This window comes from Phyllostomus hastatus, unplaced genomic scaffold, assembly GCF_019186645.2.
Source record: "Phyllostomus hastatus isolate PE091 unplaced genomic scaffold, TTU_PhHast_1.1 phas_scaffold_501, whole genome shotgun sequence".
Taxonomy (NCBI): Eukaryota; Metazoa; Chordata; class Mammalia; order Chiroptera; family Phyllostomidae; genus Phyllostomus; species Phyllostomus hastatus.
The window spans coordinates 1,912,583-1,924,621 of record NW_025334033.1 but is presented as its reverse complement, the minus strand read 5'-3'; the positions used below and the strand labels follow the sequence as shown (position 1 = coordinate 1,924,621).

General features: G+C 40.8%; 1 pseudogene; it reads left to right on the top strand.

The window, feature by feature from the left end:
* Positions 1-1,182: 1,182 nt before the first annotated feature.
* LOC123808476 lies at positions 1,183-6,373 on the top strand (annotated as a pseudogene).
* Positions 6,374-12,039: the final 5,666 nt, after the last annotated feature.

Here is a 12,039-nt window from a genome sequence, read left to right as displayed (position 1 = left end):
CTAGGGTAGGCTACTTTCTGTGACATTGCATCATACTGAGGTCAGAAATCCTTTGTGTAGGTCATTCTGTATGTGTTGGTCTCCCTTTGAGCAGGGAAGAATGGGCAGTGCTGAACCTGGCGTGTTAGGAGTGATAATCATAATCAAAATAAGAAACAGTTATTAAACGCTCAATAAGTGACAGGCAGGTGCTAAGCCCTTTACATGTGTTATCTAAATTAGTACTCACAACAGTCCTATGATGTGGGAATTATTATTATGCTTGCATTGCAGATGAGGTATCTGAGGCCTAGAGAGTTTAGGAAAGGTTTTCAAATGTGCCAGCTAGTAAGTAGGAGTTTCCCAGACACAGGCACTGAACTGCTGCTCTCAGTTGCCTCAGTGGGCATGAACTTGGTGGAATGAAAGGAACTAAAGGATGAAAGCAAGACTCAGGGGAGATGTGGAAACTGCATTTAGGGGTTTGAGGGGCTGCTGTGTGAAAGCAGACTCACTCTGCAGCTCCAGAGAGTAGAACCCAAGCCAGTGGGCAGGCAGTTCCACCACAGAGGTAGATTATACCTCATCACAAGGAAGGTTTAGAGCAGCCGTAGAATGGGAGCAGTTGGTGAAATAGTGAGCATATGTGCTTAGAGAAAGATTCTATCTATTTTGATTGATTTGTGAAATTCTCAGTACAACATATTGTTAAAAAAAAAACCCATGCTGATTGCCTGGCACCGATGTTCAATTTGGATTCACACCCTGGCTCTGCCACTTGCCAGCCTGTGAACTGCAACAGCACCACTAGGTGGGGCTGATGGGACAGACTTGGCACCCAGACACCAAAGGTGACACTGGACAAATTGCTTATCTTGTTTTGTGACTCAGCTTCCTCACCTGTCAATAGAGATAGTTATGGGATTTATCTCATAGAGTTGTGAGAATTTTCGAAGTTGACTGAAGTGGCCTCTACTAAGTTTATAGCAAAAATGAGCTATTGTTTTTTTCATCTGGGGTTATCACTGTTATGGACTATTTTGTATTCCCCCAAATCCACTTGTTGATGTGATGGTATCAGGAGGTGGGGCCTGTGGGAGGTGGTCAGGTCATGAGGGTGGGCCCTCATGAGCGAGATTAGTGCCCCTGTAAAAGGGACTCTGGAGAGCTCTGATTCTTTTTGTCATGTGAGTACACAGCAAGATGATTGCCATGTATGAACCAGGGACTGCGATCCCACCAGATACATCTGCTGGTGACTTAATCTTGGATTTACAGCCCCCAGAACTGTGAGAAATGTTTGTTGTTTAAGCCAACCATCTGTGGTAATGTGTTATAGCAGCCAGAACGAAGACAGTCATTTATAAAATAAAAGGTGTGTTTTCATGGTTTGAAGTCAACATTATTTCTTGTAATTTAAAAGTAAATCCTGCTGGTTCTATCTCAGGGTTGGCAGAGTCTTTGAATGTTATTAAAAAATGTCAAAGGCATTGATTAAGAGTAGATTTTATTTTTTGAAACAGTCAAAAGTTGTTCAGAGCCCAGTCTTTCAGATAAGAAAAGCCATTAAATTGGGTTTTTGGTGTGTGGCAGGATAATTTTGGAAGTGTGTATTACTTTGTATTTTGCCATGTATTTATTTCTACTCCTCCAATTCAAGTGCATAGCCAGGCCCTTTAGAAATACCTTGCTTCAGATTGTTTTGAAGGATATAAATATAAATTTTGATGTCACTAAGTCTTCTTTGCTTCTAATAGGGTATTCTCTCCACCTAGATGTATGCCCCGCAGGGGTAAGAAAGAGAAAGAAAGAGAGTGGGAAGGGAATAAAAGCCACTGGGACTTGTGCTTACTAGAAACTTGGCCCCAGGCTCAGGGACTCCCAGCCTTGACTAAGACTCCAGTGCTCCAAGTGAGCCCAGGAAAGGTGACATGCTGGACTGGCAGGGGTCACAGTCTATTGGGAAAACAGATCTCTTAGCATTTTAGCAGTCTGGATGATGGCTGAGAAACTGTCTCATGCTTCAGTGCTGAAAGATCCCAGGATCCTGGTACAACTTGGGAACCCAAATAATGGATGGCATAGCATTTCTCAAGCAGCCTCATGACTGGGACTCAAAGTCAGATTTAAGGTAATTAAAAGAAATTAAGGCAACATTCTATTTCTTGTATCCCTGATTTTTGGACTTAGAGTCATACCTATTATACAGTCATTTATTTCTCCAGCTTTAATGTGTTATTAGTCTGTGAGTGACCTGCATTTTCTGAACAATGCCAGTCCAGCATCCCTGGAATAAGTATAAACTTTTCTAGGTTGCTATTTGAAGGTAGGTGATTTTTTGCCTATATAGATTATTATTTTAAAAATTGAGATATACTTGATATAATGACTGTATAGGCTACTAATAGATAAACCTGTTTTATTGCTTTAATTATTTCAAATTCCTTTGTCTATTACAGAGATTCTTATGAAGAGCCTAAAATTAGCCCTGAGATATACCTCCGTGTTTACTTCTCACAGATATACATGAGATTAATAGATTATAAGGCAACTAGCTTGGCCAAGATCATACTGGTATAATAGTAATAACAATAATAGTTGTGGGGGGCTCCACCTGCAGAGCCCCCCCATCCGCCATGGATGAGAATAAGTCTACCAAGACATGATCTGCTTGGGGAGGAAAGGTGGCGGATCTCTGGAAGGAGAAGGGCCAAGAGCCTTTTCCTCAATGGCTTTTATTGGGTTCATTTACACAGGAATTCAGGTAAAGCTCATTACTCATTGCTGGGAAGTAAGGATCAAATAACAAGGAACTCTGAGGGCCTATTTTGAGTCAGGGTCAGATAGTAAAGAGCTGTAAAAACTTTAAGGAACAAATTTACTTCTTCCTTGGACCCTTATCATTCAATTGAGAACATTCTAAACAAAGCAGGTTTCACAGGATTTTACATATTCTTTCTTAGGCTTGAACACTCGGGGAACCTGCCCTTTCCAGCACAGGGCTGCACCACCCTCTGTCATTGTTTCAGGCTTAGATGGAGCAAGGGAAGTAAGGCAGCCAAGAGATTAGGAGGTTTTCTCGCAGACAATGAGGACTCAGGCTATGTCAAAGCCGAGGGGCGAGGTCCATCACCCCCTTTTGCTGTATCACCCAAAGTCCTTCCTGGGGGGCCTTCCACGTGATCGTACCTGTCCTAGGTCGTTCCACCCTTGGGGAATCTTACCCATTATTGGCTAACTGACCAAGCATTGGGGGCCAGGCAGGGTGAAGTAAAAGGAGCAGAAGCGGTGCTCCTGCCAGGGAGATAAGCTTTTGTCTCCTTGGTGGCTTACGTCCAAGGTCATTCCCTCAGCCTTAGCCTTGGTGGGGGTTACAGCTTCTGATGTCAGGCAGGGTGGTTCCCAAAAAACAGTGTTGATGATTATGCTATAAAATAATTAAAAATGATAGAGACATATAAAAAGGTCACATAAAGTTGAAAGAACAGTATTTTTGGGTTTGTTATTATAGTTTAACTTAATATCAAATTAACAAGTTAAGATATCCTACTAAACATCTCAATTCCACAAGTACTTTTATAGAATTACTATATGTGCCATGTGCCTTTCTAAGCACTTTACCAATATTAACTCATTTCAGACTCATAACACTCTTACTAGGTAGACTTTAGTATGTTCTCTGAAGATGAGAAAATTGAGGCATAGAGAGTTGAAGTAACTTGTTTAAAGTTATGTACATAGTGATGGAGTCAGGACTTAAACCAAGGTAGGTTAACTCTAGAATCTAAGCTTTTAACCAATATGCTGCCCTGCCTTTCTCTAACAGGGTCTAATGAGCATCTTAGATCCTCCTTTTAGGAGAGAAATATGAAGGTATGGGTGATCTGTGACATAGGAAGGAACAGCTCGTTCACTCCTTCATTTGTTTATTTTTTAAATTTGGTTCCTAGGCTTAATTTGTTTGGCCTTCAGGCTCAATTGCCATGACAAATAGTTTATGAAATTAACTCAACTTTGTTACTAAATGTCCCAGTGTAGTACTTAGGTGGTGAATCTGTCCATCAACTCTGCAGCCAATTCATGGTTTTCTTGGTATTGTTGAAATAATTTTCCTTCATCATGTAAGAGGCAAAGCAATATTCTCGTTTATGTATTTACCACACAGTGAGCACCTGTCTTCATCTTTATTTGCCAGAGAATATCCTGAAAGATCACTTACTAAACATCTCAATTGTTCTGTTATCTAACCAAGGCTGGGACAATCACACCAACAAAAAGCTACTTTGCCACAAATTGAAATTTCTGCCATTGATACAAGTATCCAAGTCTACAGACTCTAGAATCTTCTCATTTTCTTCTGGTTTGATGCTTATTTGTGGCTGGTTGTTTATCTGTAGGTAATGTAGAGTACAATAGAAGTTCTTAAGGGCATAATGTTGTATAAGTCTCAAGTTCCCAATCAAAATACTTGTTCTTTTTGAAGTCATCTTGATACAAAGGGGGAGGTTTGATGTATCATGGAGACTCAGAGTCTCCTGGTACCCTCAAACCAGGAAATGAGGGGAGGACAGCTTTAGACAGGGGCTGGAAGAAGGGGAACCAGTAAAGCTTACAGTTGTCAGATGGGGGGTCTTGGGGCTATTCTCTCCCAGACAGTTTATTTTCTGTGGGTGTGTATAAGGTTGACACAAACTGTTTGTGATTGCCAGGTTAATCTCTGTCATGCTAAGCAGATATGTCACACATTGTACATATTTCTGGTAGCCAGGGTCCTGTCTCACCTCAGACAAGGGGGAATTTGTTCTCTGTGTACTTCATTACCAAGTAAATGAAATCACAGAGTTCATTTACTCTACAGCAATGGACTACTTTGTGATCTCAGTAGAATGTATTATTACTTATATCCAGAACTGATAATTAACAATTTCACCTACCAGAATAGAATATTATGTAGTAATTAGTGTTTAAGATAATTTTGAAATTCAATTTGGCTAAATTCTGAAATTTCCAACCCTGAAGTAGATAGTATGCAAATCTCGACCACCCTTTATATATAATAATTTTCATTTTTTCTCTCCTTTTCAACTTTCTTTGAGTTCTTTTGATTATAATTTCTATTTCTTTTCCTCGTTTTTTCCATTTTTCTTATTTAAAACTTGCTTTTTCAGTGGCTTTCTCAATGGAGCATGCCCTCACCTTCCCTCTTTTGTTTCTCAAGGGATGTATCTCTCTGTCTCTGTCTCTGTCTGTCTGTCTCTCTCTCTCTCTCTCTCTCTCCCCCCCCCCTCTCTCTCTCCTCTTTCTTTTCCCCAGAGCACACCTGTGCCTTTCCTCCCTCTTTTATACCTTAAGGTGCTAATCTCTCTCCATCTTTCTTGGAAGCTCCAAGGGCCCTTCTATTATCCCTGTTACATTTGAAATAAACTTTCCCTTATAATTTGGAAGAAAATGCTTCCTAATATTCTGAGACTCTCCTTGAGTCAGATCTCAGCTTACATGAGTTTCCCATGGAAACCTTTTCTAATGCCCATATTAGATTAGGTAGCCTATTTGGAGGATAATAAATTGGGAAGCAGTTGCTACAACTTCCAGAGGGACTTGTATGCCTGGTGTGGGAGGTACAGGGCTCAGGTACTGTTCCTGAAGTAGTGGGTGCACTGACATGTTTCATGGTTCCAGTCCGGTTTTGATTGCCACATTACCATTTTTTCACCCAAAGGCCAGCTCTACCAAAATATGCTTTTAAGGCTATTAACCAGGGCAGCCTTACATCAGTAGCTGTCAGAGAGAAAGACTGTGCAATAGTTGTCACACAGAAGAAAGTACCCAACAAATTATTGGGTTCCAGCACAGTGACTCACTTATTTAAGATAATTGAAAACATGGGTTGTGTGGTAATAGGAATGACAGCTGACAGCAGATCCCAAGTACAGAGGGCATGCTATGAGGCAGCTAATTGGATATACAGGTATGGTTATGAGATTCCTGTGAATATGCTGTGTGAAAGAATTGCTAGGATTTCTCAGGTCTACACACAGAATGCTGAAATGAGGCCGCTTGGTTGTTGTATGATTTTAATTGGTATAGGTGAAGAACAACGACCTCAGGTATGCAAGTGTGATCTTTCAAGTTACTACTGTGGATTTAAAGCCACTACAGCATGAGTAAAACAAACCGAGTTAACCAGCTTTTTTGGAAAAAAATGAAGAAATTTGATTGGACATTTGAATGGACAGTGGAAACTGCAATTATATGCCTGTTTACTGTTCTATCAATTGATTTCAAACCTTCAGAAATACAAGTTGGAGTAGTTACAATAAAAAATCCTAAATTCAGGATTCTTGCAGAAGCAGAGATTGATGCTCACCTTGTTGCTCTAGCAGAGAGGGACTGAACATTGTAGTTAGTTTACCAAATCCGTGGCCCTGCTTGCCTGTATGTTTGGTAATAACAGACCAATGTTATGGAGGCCACTGGATTGAAAAAGGAACCTCTCCTTTTTCTCCTGCCACTGAAGTGCTTAGGATTCCATATAAATAAAAACTGTGCTTTTGGGAAAAAAAAAGTATAATAAATTAATTCACTCAGTAGTTAATGGTGTGACTATAAACATGTTTATGTTTTTAATGTTTGCCATCCTCTCTGCTATTAGACCTGATGAGGGCAGGGACATATCTGTTTCTTTCATTGCTAAATTCCCAGGCTGGCACATAGGAGTAGGTGTCACTAATTGCCCCCATTTTGAAGGTTTTAAAAAAGTTTTTCTGTTTTCTTCTATTTCATCACATACCTCAAAAATATTTATGTGCAATATAGTATATTAAACCTGGAAGAAACTGTCAATTGTTGCCTAGTCCAATCCTCTACCCTTTCCTTTTAATTTAAATATGGGGGAACTAAGATCTAGATAGATGAAGTGACTTACAGAGGCTTACACAGAATATAGGTGACAGAGCTAGGGCCCTCAGCCCAGTCCTCCTTACCCTATGTTACTTGGTCTTTCCTCCTTACTTCTCTTTTTGTCAGTTCAAGTATCTAATAAGAAAGAAATCTGTCCAAGATAAAGGGACAGATATATTTCTCTTCTACTTAGTTCAATCCAAGTTATCTTAAGTTTATACAGCCTTACTTGGGGATGATTTAAAAACATTTTTGAAGTATAGGAAATAGTTAAGAGAAAAAGTTTTCATTAGTCAACATTATTGGGGCAGGTACATGCAAAAGCATCAACCTTGAAGTTGCAGCTTTCCTTAGAGTCACACTGTTTTGATGGAAAGGAGGGAAAGGGAGGGCAAGGACAGTGCCTGGGATATTAGAATAACCTGATATGGAATTCATAATTCCACAGATTTCTGAAGTTGATCTGGACAGCAGGAAATAAGTCTTCTTTTCCCTTAACAATACATGCGACTTCCTAAGGCAATGCAATTTTCTCAGACAGAGAAAAGTGCTTCACCCAGAGGAAGAATGAGGGATTTGAAAAAACCATCCTGGCCAGGAAAATTGTGAGAGGTAGTAGTAGGATCATAGGTTTCCCAGAGAGGCTATTAGCCTAGTAGTCAAGGGCAGAGCTATTAAAATGGTTCTCATTGTTCTTATATGGAAATAAAAAGTTAGCATAATAGGGCTGGTATGAAATTTTGATTTTTTAATAGTACATTACTTGCAAGAACCAGGGGGGAATCATTTTATTCAGCCCTAGTTTTGCTTTAATAGGCTGCTGCATTGTAGTTTTTTAAAAAAGTAGTTTAGCAATTATATACAGAGTAAGTAGAGAAGAGCAATGCAGTAATGGAAGACATAAAAACAGGTTTAAAATACTTTGATTACTCAGATGAAAGAGTTAAAGGCTAAAGAGTGGATCAACAATAATTTAAACAGAATTTTGATTGGCTGTTACATAAATGGAGAGCTAATTATGAGGTATATAACGATATTTTCTTTATGTAAGTTTAAAATATTTTATTTACTTATTTTAGACAATGGGAAAGGGAGGGAGAAAGAGAGGGAGAGAAACATCAATGTGTGGTTGCCTCTTGCACGCCCCGCCCCCCAATGGGGACCTGACCTGGTCTGCAACCCAGGCATGTGCCGCACCTGGGAATCAAAAGATGACCCTTTGATTCACAGGCCGGTGCTCAGTCCACTGAGCTACACCAGCCAGGGCTCTTTATATAATTAAAAAATATTTTATTTTATTAATTATGCTCTTACAGTTCTGACATTTCCCCCTTGACCCCAACCTCAACCCAGCATGGCCCACTCCCTTAGGCAATCCTCCCACCATTGTTCATGTCCGTGGGTCATGTGTATAAGTTGTTTGGCTACTCCATTTCCTATGCTATACTTTACATCCCCATGGCTATTATGTAACTACCTATTTGTACTTCTTAATCCCCTCACTTCTTTACCCATTTCCTCACATCCTCCTCCCTCTGACAACCATCAAAACACTGTCTGTATCCATGATTCTGCCTCTGTTCTTGTTTGCTTAGTTTATTTTTTAGATTAAATTGCTAATATATTTGTATTTTTTTCTGCCATTTTATTGTTCATAGTTTTGATCTTCTTTTCCTTAAATAAGTCTCTTTAACATTCCAGGTAATAATGGTTTGGAGATGATCAACTCCTTTAGTTGTTTCTTATCTCAGATAAGAAACAACTCTTTATCTGCCCTTCAATTTTAAATGATAGTTCTGCTGGGTAGAGCAATCTTGGGTGTAGGTCCCTGAATTTCATGACTTTGAATATGTCTTGCCAATCCCTTCTAGCTTGCAAAGTTTCTTTAGAGGAATCAGCTGACAGTCTTATGTGAACTCCCCTGTAGATAACTAACTTCTTTTCTCTTGCTGCTTTTAAGATTCTCTATTTATCTTTAACTTTGGCATTTTAATTATGATGTGTCTTGGAGTGTGCCTCTTTGCATCCATCTTGTTTGGGATTTTCTGAGCTTCCTGGAATTGCATGTTTATTTCCAAATTAGGAAAGTTTTCTTTCATGATTTTTTTAAAAATAGATTTCCAATTTCTTGCTCTTTCTCTTCTCCCCCTGGCACCCTTATGATGCAAATGTTGTATCTCTTGAAGTTGTCCCAGAGACTGTTTATACCATCCTCATTTTTTTGGATTCTTTTTTCTTCTTGTTGTTCTGATTCATTGTTTTTTTGCTTCCTTATCTTCCAAATCATTGATTTGATTCTCAGCTTCATCCACTCTACTGTTGATTCCTTGTAAATTGTTCCTTATTTTTTAAAAATGTATTTTATTGATTATGCTATTACAGTTGTCCCATTTCCCCCTTCACTCCCCTCCACTCTGTATACCCTCTCCCACCCACATTCCCCCCCCCCTTTAGTTCATGTCCATGTGTCATAAGTTCTTTAGCTTCTACATTTCCCATACTATTCTTGCCCTCCTCCTGTCTATTTTCTACCTACCATCTATGCTACTTATTCTCTGTACCTTTTCCCCTTCTCTCCTCCTCCCACTCCCCTATTGCTAACCCTCCATGTGATCTCCATTTCTGTGGGTCTGTTCCTGTTCTAGTTGTTTGCTTAGTTTCTTTTGGTTTTGTTTTAGGTGTGGTTGTTAATAATTGTGAGTTTGCTGTCATTTTACTATACATGTTTTTTTTAATCGTCTTTTCTTAGATAAGTCCCTTTAACATTTTATAAAATAAAGGCTTGGTGATGATGAACTCCTTTAACTTGACCTTATCTGAGAAGCACTTTATCTGCCCTTCCATTCTAAATGAAAGCTGTGCTGGCTAGAGCAATCTTGGATGTAGGTCCTTGTCTTTCATGACTTGGAATACTTCTTTCCAGCCCCTTCTTGCCTATAAGGTCTCTTTTGAGAAATCAGCTGACAGTCTGATGGGAACTCCTTTGTAGGTTACTGTCCCCTTATCTCTTGCTGCTTCTAGGATTCTCTCCTTCATTTTTACCTTGGCTAATGTAATTATGATGTGCCTTGGTGTATTCCTTCTTGTGTCCAACTTCTTTGGGACTCTCTGAGCTTCCTGGACTTCCTGGAAGTCTATTTCCTTTACCAGATTGGGGGAGTTCTTCTTCATTATTTGTTCAAATAAGTTTTCAATTTGTTGCTCTTCCTCTTCTCCTTCTGGTACCCCTATAATTCGGATGTTGGAATGTTTAAAGATGTTCTGGAGGTTCCTAAGCCTCTCCTCATTTTTTTGAATTCTTGTTTCTTCATTCTTTTCTGCTTGGTTGTTTCTTTCTTCCTTCTGGTCCACTCCATTGTTTTGAGTCCCAGTTTCCTTCCCATCACTATTGGTTCCTTGTGCATTTTCCTTCATTTCTCTTATTGTAGCCTGCATTTGGTCATCTAATTTGCGACCAAAATCAACCAATTCTGTGAGCTTCCTGATCACCAGTGTTTTGAGCTGTGCATCTGATAGGTTGGCTATCTCTCGGTCGCTCAAAAGGATGGGTTCTGGGGCTTTGATTTGTTCTTCTGTTTGAGCCATCTCTGTCTCTCTCTCTCTCTCTTTTTTTTTGTCTGGTCACACCTGTTACAGTAAGGGGTGGAGCCTTAGGTGTTCACCAGGGCAGGGCACCCCAGTTGCTGGATTGTGACATTGTATGTGGGGGTGGGGTTGAGAGGGAACAATAGCGGTTGCTCCATTCTCCGTGGGACCTCAGTCCTCTCTGCTGCTTCCCCCAAGCAAACTGGGCGCCTCTGGTGCCAATTTCTTGTGGGTGGGCTTGTGCACACTGTGGGACCCTCCAAGGACCTCCCCTGTGAGGCTGGGTGTCTCTCCGTGCACCTCAACTTCCACAGGTTTCCTCAATCAGTGTCCCGAGGCTCTATTTCCCAGTGCTGTGATCCTGGGTTGCACACACTTCTTTGCTTTACAATCACCACCTCACTGGGTCTGCTGGTTGCTGGTTGCCACCCCTGGGCTGGGGTCTACCAGCTGCTGCCTGCGCACTCAGGGTCCACCTGCTGCAGTCTTGCGTGCCCTGGATGCCTTATACGCCCGGTCCCAATGCTCTCTGCTCTCGGAGCTGTGACCCACGCCTGGCTGCTCATCTCTGCCCCTCCTACTGGTCTGGATGCACGGATCTAATTCAACTTCTTGGTTGTCCGACTTCCATTCAGATCAATTTTCTGTCATTTCTGGATGTTATTCTGTTTCTAAATTGTTGTTGTCCCTATCTTGGTTGTGCATGGAGGTATGGTGCATTCACCTATGCCTCCATCTTGGCCAGAAGTCCTGTTCCTTATTTCAGTTAGTGAAATCTTCATTTCTGACTTGATGTTTTTTTATGCTGCTGATATCCTCATTAAGTTCCTTTAACATCTTTATAACTAGTGTTTTGAACTTTGCATCTGATAGATTGCTTATTTCTGTTTTGTTTAGCTCTTTTTCTGGAGTTTTGTTCTGTTCTTTCATTGTGCCATGTTTCTTTGTCTCCTCGTTTTGGCAGCCTCCCTGTGTTTGTTTGTATGTATTAGGTAGAGCTGCTTTGACTCTGTGTCTTGGTAGTATGGCCTAATGCAGTAGGTGCTCTGTAGGTTCCAGTGCCATAGCCTCCCCTTATCTGCAAGCTGCATACTTGAAGTGTACTCTTCATTTGGGCTGAGTATACCCTTCTCTCGTAGTTGAGACTTGGTTGCTGTTGGAAGATCAATGGGAGGGATTTACCCAGGCCAGTCAGTTGCAAGGATTGGCTGTGACCACTTATCATCAACCTACACCAACTATGGAGGATCAACTGTGCATGGGCAGGGTGGTGGAGCTGTTCATGGTCTGTAGCTATCCACTGGGTGCACTGGCTCTGGGATTCCCAGATGGTGCTGGTCAAGTTTAGCTCTTGCCAGTGTGCTGTCTGGGGCCACTCTCCTGAGGTATAAAGGAATCAGAGATCGCTGCTACTTACCTCGGGCTTGGAGGTTCCAAGATGAAGCCAAACTGTAAATCTAGGCTGGCTGCTGCTAGTGCTGGGCCTGGGGCTCACTGAGGCCAGCTATTGCTCATTTGATAGGATTTAGGAAGTTGTGAAGTGAGCCATGACCAATCATTTACATGGAAAAGCAG